This window comes from Halichoeres trimaculatus, unplaced genomic scaffold, assembly GCF_033239565.1.
Source record: "Halichoeres trimaculatus isolate MK-OKI-2021-1 unplaced genomic scaffold, fHalTri1.1 fHalTri1_scaffold_22, whole genome shotgun sequence".
Taxonomy (NCBI): Eukaryota; Metazoa; Chordata; class Actinopteri; order Labriformes; family Labridae; genus Halichoeres; species Halichoeres trimaculatus.
The window spans coordinates 9350987-9372467 of record NW_027437200.1 but is presented as its reverse complement, the minus strand read 5'-3'; the positions used below and the strand labels follow the sequence as shown (position 1 = coordinate 9372467).

The following is a 21481-nucleotide window of genomic DNA, read 5'->3' as shown; positions in this document are numbered from 1 at the left end:
CTCTATCATGATCTGTGCAGCGTGGGCTTCCGCCTGCTGATTGATCATCACACAAAACCCTATTGGGCTGTGAGGGGAGTGCACAACACACAAACATACACACACAAAAAAAAAAACAGGAGGAGACAGGCTTGAAAAGGCACACAGTGGTGGTGACAGATGTTACAGTGTCTCATGGGGGAAGCGGGGGATTCCTCACGGCATTGACGAATAAAATAGAGAGGATATCAAAAGACTAAAAATAGAAAAAGGCGCTCGTTTCGCTTTTTACAACAGTAACCCTCTTCATTCATGTCTCATATGGAAGCTTGAAACAGGGTTGGATTCAGGATGTAATTATTTCTGCAGCCGTGAGGAGGGAACATGAGCGATGAAAAGAGGAGAGCAAGCAGAGGGGGAGAGGAGGGCAGATGTTTATAGAAGGACTCAGTGATTGATTCCACACTCGGATTGCTTTGGCTGAATGCCTCCACCGAGCCCGAGCCGCTCTCACCTGAAGGAGAAAATGAGGGTGAAATGGAAACATGAGATGAAGTAGACATCGTGTGTGTGTGTGTGCGTGTGTGTTTGTGTGTGTGTAGGAGAAAGGTTGTGAGAGTGTTCATCATCAAAGTTGCTCTGGTGTTTGTTAAAGCTGAAGGTCGACTTTTCAGGAAGTGAGAAAAAAGTTTGATCTATGCGTTGTTGTTGTGAAGCCGTTTTGGACAGAGGAGGCCGCAGAGGTTCCTCCAGTTATAAAAGATTCACAGATTTATGCCTTACTCTAAGAGTTTGACTGATGGTCATGTTAAACAAAAACAAAAACAATACAAACTTTGTACTTCTGTGAGGGCTATCAGTTTGGCATTGATTGCAGTGACACCTGTGGCCAGAACTAGTAGTGTTTCCCAATGTGCACCACCCCCCACTGTTGTCAAGATGTGACTCTTGCCAAAGCGTTTGTTTTGGAAAACAGATCTTCTTTTTGACTCAAATTTTCGTTGTTGAAGACAACTTTTCTCAGGATAGAAAGCAACAAGATCATTCATTTATAGTTTGAAATGTGACAACAAGCAAGTTTTGTAAACTCAGTTTGTTGTAGGGGTGGGAGAAAAAATCTTAATATGATGTATCAGGATCTTTTGTTTGACAATATAAAAATCAGGATTCTTTATCAAAAAATTTATAAACTGGATATGAAAAAATGTTTCTCTTTGATTCACATGATGTGCATTTTATAGGAAAATAAGGCTCCTGATAATGTCTGTAGACATTATCATCATCATTTAACTTTTTCACATAGTGTAGGTGTTGAAAAAGCAAAATAAAAATCGCAAAAAATCATACATATCAAAGGATCTCAATTCATATTGAATCGGCACCCCAGAAATCATGATAGAATTGAATCATGTTTAATAGCATTTTGTCCCAGCCCTAGTTTGTTGTGTAGTTTAGTTTCCAGAAGGTAAACAGACTGTCTGTTAGCCCTGTGCTCTAAGACGTGTGTGTAATGTGTAACGTTGGATTGAACTGTATCACAAACAGCTTCATCAGTGTTTTAGCCTGTGCTCTATCACTCTTCTGTTTAGCTTTCTTCTGCTGACATCCTTTTTCTTTTTGCCAGTCCAGCTCCAGTGTCCACCTTTACTACAAGTAAAGTCTCTGTTCTAACTGCTAAACTTTGCTGATCAGTGTGATGTCATCAAAGGGACCTTCTAGAAAAGCTGCTGAACTTTCTAGTAGCACTTGATGGGTTCATCTTCTCCCGTGAAATCGGACTCAACCGCAGATAATGAAAGATTTTGGAAATAACTCATTTTGCTGATCATCTCATTGTAATGAACAGGCCAATACATAAAAGCGAAAGTGCAAGGCCACTTATAAAGTCCTTAATAAGTGTGGAAACTCTCTGAGGAAGAAGCAAAGGTTTTTAAAAGCAGTACCTATCCTCTTCTTTCTACTTTGGCCCACTTGACCGGAGTTACCACACCAACATAGTTTCTCTGTGCAGGAAGAAGTAATTTCAAGCTAGTTTCGAGGGTAAGAGTTTCATACTCTTTTTACTCTTGTTTTCTGGTGTGGTTCATCAGAATTTTTATTTCATAATCAGTTAGGCCTGTCACAATAACAAATTTTGCTCGACAATAATTTTCCAAAATATTATTGCTGATCAACAATATTATTGTCAATATTATTATTATTATTTTTTCATTTATTCATTGATTTAATTATGATAAATGGGATAATATAGTGAGTATACCATATCAAAAGCAAGAAACTTAAATTTCTTAAGAGTATTTAACTGTAATTAAAAGGTCAGGATCTTTTAAATAAGATAAATTAAACAAAAAATATAATAAATTTAACAAACAAGAAAGAAAAAAAAATACAATGAAAATGAAATGGACTCTCTTTTAGAAAAAAATACATGTCAATGAAAATAATTAATACTAATCAAAAACAATAAAACATAGACCCTGTCTCTAAAGAAAAAACTAAACCCCCCAAAAAACAACAACAATAAAAACTATATCCTAAATAAAAGGGAGTTTATACAGTTCCTGAATTGTTTGTAACATGTACTTTTTCCCAGTCAATCTGTACTGTCTGTCGAACATTTTTAACATTTCTGGCTTTCAACCGTATTGAAGGGCTGCTTTTTTTTGGCAATGTAGCTGTCTTTGAGCACCCACCATTTGGCGCTTTTATTTCTATTTACTTTGCAGACCAAAAGCCTCAGTAAGAGCAGATTGTCAAAGAACAAGGCTCCGCTGCACCTTCCCGTCTTCTTCTTCGTCGCCACTATTTTCAAACATATGCAACATATCAGCTCGTTGGTATTCATGAGCTCAAACTTTGTTCATTCTGATAAAAAACAAAATATTCCCACACTGGGACTGTGGCAGGCGGCTTAAGAACCGTATCTTTTGTGTCATCACTCATATTAGCGTGTGTTTCCTCCTTACCCCTCAGGACGCTCGCTTCAGCTCTCTCCGTGTGTACGCGCGAGCAGCCCCATCTTCACTTCAAAGATCGTATTTTTGACAGATGCTCACTCCGCTATAAATCCGCTAAATCCACTATAGAACCTATGCATCCCGATGTTAGGAAAGATAGACGTATTGAGCCATCTTCTTATTCAGCCTCTTTGGAGGAAAGAGAGGAGGAAAACAAACATGCATGCATGTGTCAGTTTATCGAGGCTGGCAAACTTACAGAGGACGTTTTTATTTATCGTTCGGTTAATTGATTTATTGATTATAGTGAGAGGCCTATAATCAGTCATCAGTCTTGTTAGCTTCACTGTGAGTAGTTTCTTTGCATGTGACATTCTTGTTATTACTAATACGGTCTCAGTGGCCTGTGGTCACCACCCTCCACCCGTTAACCTCATGTTCACAACCAAGTCCACCACTGGTTATGAACTCAGTATCTCAACATCCTAAAATACGAGGTGTGGGCAGACGTGTTGGTCAAACACTTTTACAATTTGATCAATTTTCTGCTACAAATTGTCACCTAACAGCAAGAAAAGCCAACACTGGTTTACAGTGAATTCACACTAGTGTTAGAAATGATCAGAGGAGGACGGCGGTGACGCACATTCTGCCTCCAGGCTGACAGATACAGTGGTTTACTGTTTGAGCGGCTGATGATATTAAAGCAGGCAGGCTGAACTGAAGGTCACGTTCAGTGAAGGGAAACCCCAGAGTCACAGCCAGCACTGCTGCTGCTGCTGCTGCTGCTGCTGCTGCGTGAGCAGGAATCCTAAACAGGAAGCTCCATCCCATCAGAGGTTTAATGTGGCTGTTAAACCTGGCTCCACTCCAAAGACAGCGCTCTGCAATGACGAGAGCTTCCAGGGATCACGGACGTGACTGAACCACAGAGGAGCTTTTAAATACAACACGAGGAAGAGTTTGATGGCATTTACTCAAGCTTTCCACTCATCAGCATAGGGAGTATTTACATTCAGCTTTTACCCTCGAATAAAGCATCCTGAGCGAGTGATTTCACATCATTGGAAGTAATAACTGTCAAAACACAGTTTAAAGTCACGTCTTCAGACAGCACCATGAGTGAGCTAATGGTATGTAGATGGAATTCAGTCTGATTGAGAGCAGCATTAGGGGTCAGGTCATACCTGAAACAAGCTGCATAAATATTTTCTAGCCTTACATTTAGTTAATTTGCATGTTTTTGAAGTGTCTTTGACTCTTTGTGGTCACTGTGAAGACATGAAACTAATTTTAATGCCTCTGTACAACCTGCAAAAGCAAATGAAACCATCAGGCAGAAGACTGGTTGTATGTTAAATAGGTATTGTATCTTTCAGCACTGCTTCGTAGACAGAGTAAAGCTGTCAGACTGTTCATGCTTTTGTTTTAAGTTTTAAAATTAAACATTCTCAGTGAGTGATGGATCAGGTGTTTTTTGCTCTTTTGCAATTTCAACACGGACTGTAGAAAAATGACAAGGGTTGGGTACAGTTTCATTTTTATGGGTTACAGTTCCTTTACTCTTTTATGTGTCTGGTGACTCATTAGTGGCAAAAAGGTGTAACTCCCTCAGCATAAATCTATCTTTCCTTCATTTTCTCACCATTCATCTCTGAAGGGAACAAAGTTTTGGCTCCACAGGGACTCCTCATAAAAATGGTGGGTCGGAGGAAGCTCTCTGAACTCGTATCTAACAGAAATAGAAAGAGGAAAAAATATCTATAGACATGATTTTTCTACTTCTTTATGTGAAGAGGAGCTCAGCCATGTTGGAATCAGTTTTAGCTTAGCTTTGATGCCATGATCCTTTTCTCACAGCTTTGTTGACATACTGCTCTACATGTGCCTTAATGTCATGCTGAAACAGCAGGCCCTGGCAGATAGGATGAACTTTATGTGAATGGCAAAGTTTTCACAGAGGAGATTTGTGTTCCTCTTTGTAACCATAGACTGTTAAAAAAAAAAAAAAAAAAAAAGGACGTCATTTTGCTTGGCTTGAAATGGGTTTGCCACAAAGATTGCTCCCCCGGTGGCTAGCTGCAGTATAGGTCAAAAAATCTGTCTCCCCAGTCATTCCAGATGAGCTGTGGTCAAATTTTGAAAAATAAATACACTTTGTAGAATTGTTTCTCAAATCTGATTGTTGTGCTGATTTGAAGATATTATTTGGCAGTCTTGTATTCAAGCCCTCTTATTTCTAAAGTTTTGTTTTTATTACTTATAAGAGATTAAAAATAAAGCTTTACGTCACATTTAACAATGATTGACAGCTGACATTCTTGTGTATTTTTTAGGGTGTTGTAAAATATGTCAGTAGGTATAGTCAAGAAGTGATTAGACTCTTGAAAGAAAAAAAAAAGTTATCATTTTTGTCACCCGGCTCCACTCAGATTCTCTCTGAGTCCCTCACAGACTCTACTGCACAGACTCTGGCTGCACAACTGCTACCATTGGCGGCGCCTGTGACAGGGGATTTTGGCTTCAGAACCGTACAATGGTAAATGGCGGAGCCACACTGTCCACTCTAAATACAGTCATTGATGGTAACCAAAAAGAGAAACCCAAATCCACAGAATTTTCAGTAACCAAGCCCAGACCAGTGTTGCCAACTTGGTGACTTTTCAGATCTTTTTTATGACTCTATCAAATAAATGACTAGTGACAGAAAAAAAGTGACTTTCCAGTTGTCATTGAAGAATCATGACAAGGAAGCACGTGTTGTTCTCAATCTTCTCAATGAGAAGCAAAGGCTTCTTTGTCCCACATCCTTAAAGGGCAGCCCAGTCTCTCTGAAGCAGTCCCTCTCAGCTGCAGTCGGAGCAGAAGATGCTCATCCCTCACAGTGCTGCCGCTAACTGATCATGAATCATTTGTTGTCCTGAACAAATTCAGAGGGTTTTTACTCACTTTTTGTCGCTTCAGCAACATTATTCCTCTCATATATATTTTTCTTTACAGTTACATTCGAGTGCCAATTGCACCCAAAACATGTTAGCGTGAATAAAAGGTTCTTATCACATATTGAAGAACTCATCATCTCACAGAGAGATGAGCTCAGAGCATGAACAACGTTATCCAGATGTCCTGGACTGAAGCGTGCACTCTGGCAGTACCGTGGTTTTATGTTTGAAGGGAAACTAGGACAGCGGTTGAACACAGACCTAGTGATGCTTGGACTCGGCCGGGTGGAAATGATCACTTGACAAACCCACCAGGCTGTGGAAAAGCCTGCTATGGTTCATTCTCTCGCTTTTTTTTTTCTCTGCCTCTGGAAAGTACCCGAGGCCCGCGCCGCGCACCGTGAGCTCTTCATTCCCATGGAAACAAAAGGGATGAAGAGCTAAATATAGTCTGTGGGGTAATATAGGCGCTGAAGTATATTGTGGACTTGCTGCTTTTGATTGTGCTTCTGCAGATTGATGTCAGTGTCAGTGAATCACTCAGCTTTGACATTCTTAGACCAACAATTAACAATGAACAGTGAACAGTCATTATTGATTCAGTTGGCTTTTTGAGTGCTGGACAGACTCTGAATAATCCAAGTTACGACAGAACAGAACTGTGGCTCAACATCTCTGAGCTCTTTGTGCCAGTGGTAAGCTGGTCACAGAGTCCAGGACCTGACCTCTCCACCCTGAGGTTTATTTGGAGACCTGTCAGCTGTGCCCTGAGCTCCATGATCAAACTCTTTCACCCAGGGATCACGATTAAAAAAAGGAATCGAGCAAGCCTGAAGCAGGGTTATTTAACCTCAAAGACAACAACGAAACAAGAGAGTTTGGTGAAATTATTCATTGAAAATAAATATGTAGTGTAATTCCCTGAAAGCAGGGGAGCAGTTGTAGAAAGGTTGCTCGGGGTAATCTCTAATCCCTTACTTAAAGAGCTGGAATACGACTGTGATAAAATTTATCTTAGATAAGAACTTGTGTTTTCTACCAAGCCTTAGCAGTTTCTAGTCCTCTGTAGACGTACAAACATGTCTAGAGTGCATCAGAGCTAGTGTGTGTGCATGCATGCGTAAGTTTGTGCGTGGTGTGTGTGCGTGTTTTTTTATGTGTGTGCGTTTCAGTGCGTGCATGTGATGCCAGCGGTTGGCTTAGCAGCTAATGTCAGGGGCTCAACACGCCATTTACACAACACCCGGCTAAGACCAGACATGAAAGAGAAGGATCAAGGGAGAGCTATACTGTATGTGTGTGCGTGTGTCTATTATCCAAATGGTATCTGAGTGCGTCTCAGCCTCCGGTCCTGCCTGACCCACATGGCCTGTGTCTTGTCGGACCAGCGAGCTGAAGTGGTGACTCAGAAACCCCCTCAGAGGACGCCCTCAGGTTTCTATTGTCGTTAAGTCAACGCTCTCATGCAGAAAGTGTCCTCTGATCTAATTGCTTCCTTCAAACACTCCCGGGCCACTGCACCTAAATATTTTACAACATTTAACCTCGTGCTTTCATTTATTATGACATTATGCATATTCCCTGCACCAGATCTTATGGGACCCTGTGTTTTTGTTAATGGCCCTTTAATGAGATTGTCAATACAAATGTAAGAGAAGAGGACAATAACATTTCTCTGTGTGAGATGAAAGATTGAAGATGAATTAAATTGACTCTCTAAAGGTTTGAACTCAAAAGTGCTAGCTCAGGTCATCTCACAGCCCCTCCATCTCTGACAGCAGCGGCTGATTGAATCTTTTTTTCTGCTTTTTATTAACATATTTCTGAATAATTTTTCTTCAAAAACTTAAAATGATAAAAAAGAAGCTGCCCTGGAATCATCAGGAGCTGTGGACACTGAAATTGTATCATTGTGTCAATGTCCCGCCCCTTGTTGAATCTGATTGGCCAGGGAGGGAGAAGTGACAGTCAGGAGCACGGCAGTGTTTCAGAAGTTTTGAGGATGGGGTACTTTTCAACAAAAGTAGGAAGAAGACTTTGCTTGCTGATTTTAAATTTTCTATTTACTGATCCCCTCATTTTGGGAAACTTTTTCATTACAGCCACTGAATGTGAAAGAAAAAACAAAGTGCGAAATATTAAGAGTAATGATTAAGTGATGATTGATAAGATATTTTGACCAGAAACTACATGAAAACACTCTTTTGCAGTGCACAGGCAATGGTTAAAACATTTTAAAACAGCGCACAGACGTAGAATATAGAGTGAAAAAACCCTCAGTCAGCCCCAGAGTAACAAGTTTGTTAAACAAATTGGCATCACAGGCTTGAGATGTAGGTCATATGTTGTGTCTTAGGCCCCGTTTACACGACAAACGCTGATGGACTGAAAACGCTGTAGTGAGCATCCCAGGCCTATAGGTGGTGCTATAACTGTCTTGTCCAGAAGCCGCTTTTGGGAGATCTCCACCGAAGTAGAGTTGAGCCGGTCATCTGGTGTATTGAGGAATACCAAGTCAAAAAGTGGAGCAACAGATGCAGGTTTTGTTGAAAGACAGTCAGCAGATACAGACTGTGACATCAGCGTTTCCACTGAAAAAGCCGGCTTTTACCGTTTACACAGCAACGGTGTTGGGAGGGTTTCAGAAAAATCCCACTCTGGAGGCCGTTTTCAAAAGTTTGCGTTTTAGGTCGGCTGAAACGCTGTTTCCGTGTAAACGCGTGGCTGAAACGCAACGAAACTTTTGCGTGTCACCCTAAAGCCGTTGTCGTGTAGACGGCCCCTTAGTAAGAGCAAAGCATCCACTACTAGCCAAGTCTGTAGCTCTAGTTCATATCTTCCTGCGTAATGCTCTAGAGCTCTACTACCTGGATGTAAACAGTCACAGGTGACAGATAGCATCTGGTACTGTGTCATTGTTTTGCCAGAATGAAGAGTGAGTAAACATAGTGACATAGGAACACTGGACCAGGGACATGAGGAACCAGCACAGGGAGGATGTTAACTTGTAAGGAGGACTAAAGGCTGCTGGAACTAGTTCTGCCAGCTTACTTTGCAGACCAATTTGAGTTGAGTTAAGCTGTTTTAAAGATATTCTACTTTAGACCCGGTGATCTGAATATTCCTGTCTGTTGTAAGGACTTGGAAAGTTGCCTCTTTTGAACAGCCCTAATGGCAAATGGGAGTAAGCCCAAGCGTTTAGTTTGTTTTCACAATATTATCCAATAAAATCGAACATTGCACATTTATTTAATTCTGAGGATCGGGAGTAGACTTTTGTTAGTCGTCTTGAAAGGAAAACATGTTTGTAAGTTTTTCCTCTAAAAAGCTGAGACTATAAATATTTGAAATGCTGCTCAACTACATCCTGTTGTTGACAACATGACTGTGTGTTTAGCAGAGCAGAAAGCTGTCGACATTTCTGCTCTGAAAACTCTGACTCTGTCTGAAAACCGTGTCTTCCCTGTCCGCTCGGAGCGTGTTTGTTTCACTAGAGGAGAACAGATGGAGTTTTGTTGTCTTGTTTTTTGCTTTGCTTTTCTTTAAATGAGTGCAAGACCTGGGTGTGTTTAACCCCCTGTGATTGATTCAGCTGAGACAGACGCCTCCAGAGCTGCTTTGAAGCAGAGTCCATATTAAATCGATCCAAAGACGGAAACACTGGGAGAGACTTTGGGTTTAAATTCAGCAGAACTGAGCCGTGATGCAACGACAGTTTTTGATTGAATATTTGTCTCAATTTACCCCAGACTCCCTCTTCTTGTAAGAGATGCACAGCTGCTCACGGCAGGCTAAAAATATCTCATTAGGGCGACGAGAGAGAAAAAAAAAACAGAAATCAGGCTGCCGTGTTATAGAGCAACTGTCAGCGGGAGCGGAGGACTCCCCGGCTCTTTGGCAGAAGGTTTTTTTCATCTCTGCTCGTCTAATTTCCTCATCAATCAAATGGCAAGAGGAAGACTTATCACTCTGTGCTTTCTCTTTAAATTAATGTTATTTCCACTTCAGCTCAGATCTGAAGAGGAGATGGATACCTAAGACAAAAGAGAAAATCATCAGCATGGGGAGGTAAACACATCCTGCAGAGGTCATCATATGGAAAGCTGCTTTAAAACTGTTACCCATGATGCTCAGTATGATGCATTTCATCATGTTTAATTCCCAGATGACAGACAGCAGAGAGCAGGTATCTGATGATAAAGTAGAACAGCGGATGCTAAGCTGATTTGTTTGCTATCAGCCGCTCAATCAAAGCCTGTAGGAGGCCTGTCATCAATACTGATAGGCTGTGTTGTCTTTTCTCTGGTGGAATAATAATGCTGCATGGATTTCTGTGGATTAGTGTCTCTGCCTCTCTGAAGTCAAGCCTTTGTTTGATGAGAAGAAGAAAAGAGAGACACTCCTTGGTTTGTAAATTAATGAATTAATGAATGAATAAATCCAGCGTGACAGCTTGTTTCAGTGTCTGAAGGATGAAATTGATATTTCTGATGAAAAGAAGGACCCAGTCTTTTGTATTATTTTTGGGCAAGTAACATCCAAAGAATCGTCTTCTGGGTCAGAGGTCACAGCAGTGAGAATGTGCCAGACTGGGTCAGTCCCTGTGCATTCAATGGTTTGCTGTTCCTTGCAGATCCCTGCATATGGCTCGATGAAGAACCCTGTGGTACTCCATACACTAAAAAATTGGTTACAATTTAAGAAACACTTTGGTTTACAAAGCCCATCAGTAATGGCCTCTGTATCCAATCACCTTTTTACGCCTGCTTTAATGGACATGGCCTTCTGTGCTTGGCATGGAAATGGAATATGGTATATTAAAGATCTCTTTTTGGATGGAGTATTTACACCCCTCAACCAACCGAAAAAACATGAATTATCAGGAACCAACTTTTTTAGATATTTGCAGCTGAGGGACTTTGTTAGAAAACATTACAGCTTCTTCCCAGATAAACCCCAGCTTCTCCAGTTGACGATTTGCTATCTCGTAATGCGGATAAGAAAAGGCTTGTCCCAAGACATGCACCGATCAATCTGTGCCAATTTCTTTAATTTTGGGAGATCAGTGACCGGTGATCTGTGATGGGTGATCGGCCCATCTTTACATATGAAACTGATCTTATATACCACCAGGAAGGTCTGACAGCCAGCCATTATGGCTTTTTGCTCTGAGACCTAAAACTCAGGACACTTTATTGGTTGTTTAAGTTAAAACATAAAGATTTTTTGTTTCACAGATATTGTTCAATGGTTTTAAATAAAATAAGATTGGAACATTAAAGGTATATGCCATCAGTTATAAAAAATGATATATAAAAATTGGCCCAAATTGGTTTCGGCAGGTCGCGCTTTTTAAAGATTGGTGATCTGGGATCAGCCAGAAAATTGTGATTGGTGCAACCCTATTTATCTCTCAGATTTATGAAACTATTTATGAAATCATCCCTTAACCATTAGATAAACTCAAAACACAATGGGAAAAGGACCTGGGCCTTTCACTTCCACTTGAGCACTGAAATGCAATTCTGAAATGGTTTCACTTTTCCTTTGCTCGCAGCAGTCACAGGCTTACACAATTTAAAATTGTGCACCACCTACTCTTCATGAAAGCTAAGTTTGCTAAAATCTTCCTAAGTCTGGACTCCACTTGTGATAGATGTAAATCAGCACCTGCCAACTTAATTCACATGTTTTGGCTATGTCCATCTGTACATGATTTTTGGTAAATTATTTTTAAATCTTTAAGCAAGGCTTATAACATATCAGTATACTTTACAGTAATTTGTACTGTTAAAGTTGAAAACTCAATAAAAAAAGAGGTGAGTTTTGTCTTCTTGAAGCTGCAAAGGTTGCACAATTAGTTCATGGTTGTTATTTAGCTTCTAGCCTCTGAGTTTTGCTTTGAAACTCAAAACATAAGATTAAAACTTTTATCTATCCACATTTTTGTCTCAGCTATAAACTTAACCTAAGTTTATCTTGGACAGATGATGAAGTTACATGGTAGTATGGTTATTTTACAAACATAGTCAGATTTTTCTCCAGTCTTTATTTGTTAGACAGGAGGGAGAAAAAGGATGAAGGGAGATAAAGGAAGAGAAAGGACAGAAAATGTAAACTTTACTCAGTGTGGCTCCAATTTTGGACTCTGTTGGGGTAAATATCATGTTAATGCTTAAAAAGAGTTATGCAGTGTGCCCTCTATTCAAACCCAGCATATCACCAGTGATAATCAATGTCTGCATGAAACATTTTTCTTACACCTTTTTTTTTTGTAGTATAAAATCGCCCAAGACCTTAAAGGTTTGAGGATAAGATGTAGCAGTAGTCGCTGTTTTTCTGAGTTTTTTACCTGTTCCTATGCAGACACTGCACAACTCTCAGCAGAGATATTGATGATGCAAGATGTCTCACTCCTCAGAAAGTCATCCCCTGAAAACTAGGTGTACCTTGTACCATCGACTAAACAATACCTGGATGTGGTCACTGTGACATCACTTATTAGTTTATTAAGCTTATTAGTTTGAAGCCTGTCAATGGTCATCATGTTGGGAATGCTGACTCAGCCTACCACCAAATTCAATCAAATCTGATTTGGTTCCTTTTATACTCTGTTGTGTGCTGACTGTGTGCTCTCTCATCCCTCATCTCACACCAGCTACATTGTTTGAGACTGAGGAGTTCCCACGCTTTGCACCCCAATGATGATCTTCTCCTCATTCATGTTGTAAATCTCAAGCTGTCGACTCCTGGTCTGGCTCCTCTCATTATGTCAGTTTCTTGTTGAAGTAAATTTCAATATTTTCTACCTGTCCCACTCAATCTGCTTTGTACAAAAAATGAATCCTAACCGGTTTGATTTCAGAGAGACCAAAATGTATTCTTGTACCAGGCTTGATATATTAACTTTTTGAATGGGTTTATATGTGGTTTTCAACGCTTCTGCAGCAGGCCTCAAGTGGACACTCAAGGAATTGGTTTTTTTTTTTTTTTTTTTTTTTTTACACATCGGCCTCATAATGTAGACATTTTGGCATCTTGAAAGACTTTTCCCCTTGATGTAAACACAACAAAACCAGCTCAGTCTGGGCTCACATCTCTTTGCTTAGCCAGATTTCAGTCAGCATGTGGGTAGTGTGGTGTCTGAATGTGAAACCCAGGCATGAATTCTGGTTTATAGGTCATAAAACTGGGCCGTGGTCAGCCTCAAGGAACTGGAAGTAGTAATAATATTTATGTAAAGGCAGCTCCTGGAGAAGGAGCTGAAATTTCATGCTGAATACATTTGGTCTGCACCTTTCCCAGCTCCGCAGTTTGTCATGGAGGAGGACATGATCCTGGGGTCCTTCACTGCCTGTCTTTCATTAGAGTCGTCCTCAGGTGCTGCCTCTCTCCATCTCTTTGAAACACGGTGATAAACTGGAGTATTCCCTTTGGGCTTTACTCTAAATCCTCATTTAGCCAAGTAGGGCGAGCACTCGAGAGGCAGGCCGCCTGCTTTAATTAGAGCCTCTTTGTCTGTCAGACAATCTGGAGACGGCATCTTCCAGCGCTGCTCTCCTGAGCCTTAATAAACCCATCCTGAGAGCAGAAGGTCAGACTCTCTCTGGGTCCTCTCCTGTCCTCTCTGGTTCTAGTTTTTTTTTATCTCTGCACTTGTTGAGAGTGAGTGTTGGTGTGGGGGGGTCATTCTCCTTCATGGCTCAGATCTCTGATCTTTGTTTTCACCACCTGTTCCCCGTAGAGAGAAGGTGTGAATGTGTTGATGACCTGTGGGAGAGCCGCTCCCTGAACTCTTGGTAACACCTTCATTTGTATAAAATATTCATGATATGCTGCTCCAGCGTCCGACTCAGTCCATCACTGGAGTTTCCTCATTGGAGCTGTCCTTGAAATATAAAAGAGCTTCTTTTCAGATCCTTGTCAGTTCCTCTGGGTTATAAAACATCTGAGGAACAGATTCCTGCACAGAATGACAAGATAAAATGTTCTCAGATTGGAGCTCCGCGAAGCACAAAACATTGAAACTATAACATGAAGTTTACATGAGCAGCTTACCAAAGAGGACACTGACATGGTGTGGGACAGGGAAAAGAAGACAAAACCCTTGGGGCTGTGTGAATCAATTTTCTACTATCAGTACATATTTATAGTTAAGGATGAATTTATAAAAAAAAAAAGAAAAGGAAAAAAAAAAAGATAAATAAGGCTCTCTTAGTTCATCCCCTCCTTCTGTGTTTACTTCCTGCAGAAACACAACGACAGACACAACACGGCTGCCAGCTTTAATGGAAAATGCATTTACAGCAAAGGAACAGCTGCGTTCGTTGTTTGGAAGTGGTTCAGTTTTGTGGCGTCACATCTCAAACAAACTACAGTCTGCTGCTAAGTTTGTTCAAAGGCTGTTGCAGCTAAAGAAAGCAGCAAGATCAGTCGATCTCAGTGTGTCAAACAGAGGCATGGAGAAAAGTGGGAGAAATGTCTCACAACAAGATGCACAAGGCTGCTGAATACCTGTGGAAACACACCCAGTTCATTCTGTTTAGTGATAAAAATGTGTTGTCTATTTTTATATTGATTCAAATTCTGGGTTTATCCACATGCTTGAAAATTTCATCAACAAGTTTATATGACCAGCTGCACATATTGAGCTAAAGCTGTCTTTCTTCATCCATATAATAAAAAGATGTGGGATGTTTTATTCCATCATAACGTTCATACAGAAAAGAAAAATCAATTTAAAAAAGTTAGTTTGGTATGGAGCTAAGGAAAACTACAAGAAGAAACAAAAGGAAGAAGCTGCTCTGGCTTTTTATAGTGAGACAGGAGGTAAGATGGAGCATTCACACAGATCTGTACAGATGGACTTAGTTGTAATCGTTGGTCCACACCTTCCACAGATTCCTACAGAGAAATGTGCTCCATGTGACTGTGATGCAATAAGCCTGGTTTACGCTGACATGCTCCTGTTGATCAGTGATTACCATAAAGAAAAGAGCGGAGACATCAGCAGAGATGGGATGTAATGGGCTGATGTACAGTGATTTGTAAATGGAAATGGAAATGGAGGAGATACAAAGTGTCCAAGCGGGCCAACTATAAGACTAGGTGTCTGCATCATTTCCACTTTAAGTTACAAGTGGAAAGAATTGTGTGTCAGGCTGTGTGCATTGAAAAAACGTCCATCCAGAGCTGTAATGTTGATTCAACTGAAGATGACAGAAAATGACTTCGCTGTCCTTTTTGAAGTCACAGTAGGGCTGAACAATGTATTGAATTTACGACGTTTGATCTGAAAACGCTGAAACGCAGTGAAAATGTAGTGAAAAAAATCAGCGTTTTCATGGAAACGCCAAGGGACTGAAAACGCTGTAGTAAACATGCCGGGCCTGTAGTTGGTGCTATAACTGTCTTGTCCAGAAGCAGCTTTTGGGAGATCTCCACTGAAGTACAGTTGGTCCGATCATCTGGTGTATTGGAGAATACTACGAGTAGGAGTGGAGCAACTGATGCACATTTTGTATGGAGACAGTCAGCAGATACAGTAGATTGAGCAGCATAAGCACAACACGGTAGTTTGCGATGATCTGTACTGTTGTCCTGTTGTATGCGCTCGCGTGAGGCAGTGTGTGACGTCAGTGTTTCCACTGAAAATGCTGGTTTACTGTTTACATGGCAACAGTGTCATCAGCGTTTCAGAAAAATCGCACTCTGGAAATATTACACGTCTTCAAGGCGTGAAGTTAAATTGATCAGTCAATATTCTTCTGTGATTGTGATAGTTAAATAAAGTTATATTATTTGTATCAATTCCTGCTTCAATCTGTTTCATTTCATCATAACATGTAGGCCTGGCCTTCATACTATAGAATGATAAAGAATGATTTATTAATTTTTTTCTTGTAAATAATGCAAAAATAAAATAAAATAAAATAAAATAAAATAAAATAAAATAAAATAAAATAAATATCTAAATAAATAAATAAAATAAAATAAATTACATGCTAAATCGTAATATTGTTTAAAAAAAAATACAATTAGATTGTTTTCCAAAATCTTTCAGCCCTACATCATGGTGAATACATCTGTTGTTGTTTCAGGTAGTTTTTGATTTGTATGGACTAGTCACAACATCAAATGAAACACTCCTTAAAAATACTGGAGACACTAACAGGGAGTGTTAATGTGCCACATTATCATTGTTTATTTACACCGTTAAACTCTGTTAACAACATCTCACTTCTCTGTAGTTAATGGTGTCCACAGAGTCTTTTCCGTCATGTGTTTCTCATGTTGTTAGAACAGCATCAGGGGGTTTCTCCTACACTAATTAATGGCTCTGGTTACGTGGTTGCCTCACATCTCTGGAGGAAACTGTAAGGACAGTGTGAGTAAAACACCTCCGTAGTGTTTGGACAGAGCAGAAACGTGAGGCATTGGTTCTTCCAGAGCCACTTTTGGGCTAAATGCTGTTTAGTGTGTCTGCTCCCCTCCCTTCAGTTTGTTTCTCTTTCTCTCACTGGGTGGAGGATATCAAGGACTGCATCATTCAGAGGTTTGAGTCATGGTTTGAACAGAAGCCATGGTTAAATAGAAGATTAGCTTTTGCTGCAGGGGAGATATTGTGGGTTTGTGATCCTTGGAAACACACTTGATGTCATTCTTCAAAGAGTAGCTGACGACAAAATCTGCCTTAAGGAATGATGGTTAACTTCTCTGTATGATCCAGCTGTAACTTGAAAATACCCACATTGTTCAGATTAGTAGTGATGCAGAATTCACCCCTCCAGATAAGCCCACAAAAATATTCTGTCATTTATTGGCTTATTACACTCCCTCAAAGGAACACTGTTATATTTAATATAACAACATGACACAGTGAAAAGTCAAAGCTTTGTCAGGTCTGTCCTCAAGAGAATCAAACTACTTTGAAGATGTTTGTTTGTTGAATGGAGATAATTTCATCATTTCTGATGCATTCAGGAAAGTCAGTGAATCTGAGCTCTGATTATCTTTAATATTTCAGCGTTAAGCAAATTTATGTTTGGGTGTAAATGTTTGATCTTGAACAGATTGCTGCCAGTGAGAACTGAACCGCCCTTGAAATGCAGGAATGGAGCGGGGATGTTGTTAAGCTTGACTGTGCTTTGCCTGCTTTTGCATCCTGTTTGCATTTGTACTGTTTTAATGCTGACACCAAAGCAATCTGACACCTGATTGGTCCAAAATTATACCACCTACAAAGCTGAACGAGAACACTTTACATAGTTAAATCTAGACCTCCTGAAAAACAGAGTGCACATTTTGATGTCAAATCTTTAACTTTCTATAAAAATCACATTTTTATATCAAATCTCGACAAGCAAAATGCACATTATTGGACACCTTAACTACTTTACTCTTCTTGAAATTGAACCAGCTTTTGTTCTTATTTAATTGTTTATTTGGAAGAGACAAATGCATGAAACATTGGTTTATAACATCCCAAAAAGTCATGGCTTATTTGCAACCTCTACCTCTGTTTAAGCCCCCAAGAATTTAAACAGAGGTTATGGCATTTAAGATACTGTATCCATCAAAAAAAGAGAAAACAGAGACACACAGCTGTTCCTAAATTTTTCAAGACTTTGGATCATCATGATACAAAAACATTTCTAGTGAATAGAAATGTCTTATCTTGAGTCTGTCATTCAACAAAAGTGTGGTCCGTTGTCTCTGAACAAAGGAAATCTTCGTGAACCCAGCTCTCCATCTGACAGTGAATAGAAAGTACAGATTATTAGCACGCAGTGTTGTGAAGAGTGAGGAATTGAAGCAGACAGAGGTTAATGAGGTTTTGTCTGCATGTTTTTTGTCAGTGGTACAAAAGGTGATGGGTTCAAAAGACATTAAGGAGGAGAGGAAACAAGGAGGGTGAATTTATTAAGTGTTTCAAGCTTGAAGAAAGGACTGTGATGTTAGCCAAGAGGAATAATCAATGTTGGAGTGTTAAGGGAAGTTAGAAGAGGATAAATAAAGGAGAATTATCTCTTTGCCAATTTGTAGTTTGCATCTTCCATAAAAAAGAGGTCAAAGTGAAATGAGTCTGGTCTGCAGAGGATGTCAGGTGTACTCTGGATTCAGTTATTAACCAAATCGTCTCCAGCAAGAATACAGAGATCATGTTATTAAGGAGATTTACCTCCTTAGATCCAGATTGCACTTGACTTCTCTTATCCAAAGTTTAGTGTCTGAATATTTTTATTGCATCCTGTAAAATTGAAGAAACAAAAAACAGATTTTTACTTGATTTCATTCAAATTTGCGCTCCATGTGTAGTGAAAGCCATCTGTCATATTCAGTTTGGCACTTGTTAAAACACCTTAATCTCTCTTTCATCCTCCCTATTTCACTGTTTTCTCTTCTCTGGCTCCACCTCTGATGTTAGATGGCAGCTTCCAATCTCTGCTAAGAGCTGGCTCCAGAACGATCTTGGCTTTATTTTGATTTCAGTCGTAAATATTGTGGTTGGGAGTCGAGGGGGGAAATCTCCCTGAACAGATGGCCACTTTGCTTAGGCAACTGCAGGGACTCTGAAACTCAGGGATTCCTCTGGCTCCTCTTCTGTGCTGGAAACATGAAAACACAGAGAACTGGAGCATGGACCCAGGACACACATTTTTAGTTTGTCAGGGTTTCTACAGGGAATTCCTTTGGCAGAAGTGATGGACCAGTCAGATTATCGTGTCTCTGAATCAGTTACATTCAAATGCAGCAGCAGAAACTGTGTGAAATGTTTCCTCCTGTATTTAGGTTAGCAGGCAAAGGAGAAAATGCAGACTGATGAGGCTTTGTTGTTTCATGTGACATCACTCAATGATAGTGAAAAGGCTGCTCAAATGAGCTCACTGTTTCAAATTTTTAAAGATGGACTTGATGGTTTTTCTTGAGTCGTGGCTCTCTCCTCTCTGTCCAACGGTGTGCGGTGCTCTGTAAACTCAGTCTGAGTCATCCAAACTCAGACCTTAGCTCATCTCTTTATTCTATTTTTCTAAAGCCAGTCCACATGAAGGTGGTTTTATTTACAAACATTTTCTTTGGCCTTGCGCTTGAGTTTAAGGTCATAGAAAAGATTTTTTCAATGCTTTCAGGGGCAGAAATTTTGGTTACTCAACACTAGCAGTTGTTATTGATGTGTATTTGTGAAATACTGGATTAAAATTGTTTGGAACTTTTTTTTGCATGCTTTCTTGAAAAACTGGTTGTTTGTCGTATTGCACCATGAAGAGGAGTAAATTTATCAAACTCATTATTTTTTAATTATATGGTATGGCTCCCTGCTGGTCTGGAATTCTTATGAGAGCATTAAAACCATCTCTGCATTTAAACCAAGGGAAAGCTATTTATGAAAATTGCCCAGCTACATTTGGACAAGGTCTTCATCATGAAAGTTGTTGACAAGTAAAAGCAATAGCAGCAAACCCGCGAAAGCTGCTTTTATTTCTGCATCATTAATTTGTTTTCTAGAACATTTCCATCAGCAGCATGCTGGGAATGAAATAAATCTTAATCCCACATTTGCTATCTCCCTGTAACGTCACTTGGTGTGGGAGGCTTTAATGTTATCATGTCTCTTTGCTTGGTTCCACGCTATAAATTTTTACAAACATTGAAACTCTGTCAGTTATTTTTTCATATTTCTGCTTCCAAATTGATTAGAGGATGAGGAAAATTTAGTTTAGTTTAGTCTTTATTTCATTCTTGATATCATAAAAATGGAAGTACAATACAAAACAAAATGAGTAAAAATGGATGAAAAGGAGCAGAAAGAAGAAAAATCTTGTAGTATCTGCCCCTTCACTCACTCATTTGTTGAATAGACAGTTGAACAGACAACTTAGTATAAGGTCAGCAGGCCTCTAGCTTTGCAACAAAAAAAAAAAAAAAAAACCAAACATGAAATGATGATAATAATGGTGATATATATATATATATATATATATATATATATATATATATATATATATATATATATATATATATATATATATATATATATATATTTATATTTGAACAGAATGATGAAAATCAACCAAAGCAACCCTTTATTGCAAAATTAGAAGTGCAACTTCTGTGCAGAAATACATCAACAAAAGAAAAAAAAAACTTTTTATTACAAACAAGTAGAAGTAGTATTATTATTTTGCCCTTTTGTTTAGATTTGTCCATTGAAGGTTCATATTTCAACCCTGTATTTGTCAAGTATTTTTTTTTATATATATGTTTTTTGAAAATACTGAGTGATTTAAATCCTTCAGAGTCTTTTTCCAGGGTGTTTCATAGGGAGACTCCTTTAACTGTTACACTGCTTTCCCTGGGTGTTGTTCTGAATTAGTGCTTTTCAAAAATTGCAAATCCTTTTAAGTTGTACTTACTGCTCCTTTTAGCAAATCTGCATTGAATGTTGCTCTTTTTGTTAAAAAAAAAAAAAAAAAAATTTACAGGTACTTCCCAACACTTCACTGCAATGTTAAGTGAGGCACAATCAGGAAGTTGTACAGAAGATGCAAGGCTCTGTTGTCTCGATAGGTCTTCACTTTGTGTAAAAATGACTAGGGACATCAAAACCTATTTCAAGTGCAAAATGTTTGCAACTTGTCTTATTTCCTAAAGAAAGATACTGCTATGTTGTCTCAGCTGAGATGGTTTGATGCTTGGCTTAAGAGCGTTCTCACACGTGGATTGTTTGGACGTGTTTTCCAAAAAAAAAAAAAAGAAAAAAAACTTGATCCACATATCTTTGAAATTTATGGACCCAGCAATTGCACTCTGAAGCGAAATAAATCAATTTTCCAGTCGAGCTCTGGAGCTTTTTGTTTGCAGTGAGATCCAGGAACCTGATTTAACAAAGCAAAGCAACAGGCTAACTTTTCTCACCTTCTACATCCTGAAATCTGGCTGAGAGTTGTTGGATTAAAGGGTCACTTGATGGAAAAAAGCAAAAAAGCTCATTCCTTTTCATCTTGGAACAAATGAAACTTCCATAAGGGTTTTTAACGAAGAGCTGCTCTTTAATGGAAGGCCTTCAAATGGCTTTAAACAGAGCTCAGTCGATTTTACACCTCGTGCCTTTCCTGTGTCTCATTCCTTCAAAGGTTAAAACTCGTCATTCAGAAACACACCTCGTTCAGTCTTTTAAAGCAGCTTTCACAGTTTCTCTCCAGTGGAGTCGAGTTTCGATCACAGCAGCTGCAGTGGAAGATAATTGAGGTTGTGTCACAGATTAAAACGCCTCCACTTGAGGGTGACTCAGATCTATAAATTGACTCAATGAGCAACAGAAGAGGAAAGTGTGTGTGTCCATTTGTCAGATTTAAACTATCTCCTGTTTGAGTGAAAGAAGTCGTGCATTAACTGCATGTAGGTGCCACAGGTGACGAGCACCTGAAGAAATAAGACAAAGAACATCTCATCTCAGGGAGGGCATGCATGAAGATAAACTTAGAGTTCAGGTTGTTCCTACAAGTTCTCTAACCTTTATGATTACATAGCGTGCCTGTTCTTAGTACACCGGACACTCAGGACAGGGAAAAGCATTTCCTAAATAAGCACCTTAACCAATGG

The 21481-nt window shown here is 39.4% G+C and overlaps 1 protein-coding gene across 23 annotated transcripts in view; it reads left to right on the top strand.

Moving 5' to 3' along the window:
* The window catches only part of camk2d1 (calcium/calmodulin-dependent protein kinase (CaM kinase) II delta 1), a 112967-nt gene that overhangs the window by 6180 nt on the left and 85306 nt on the right, over nucleotides 1-21481 (top strand). The window lies entirely within an intron of this gene.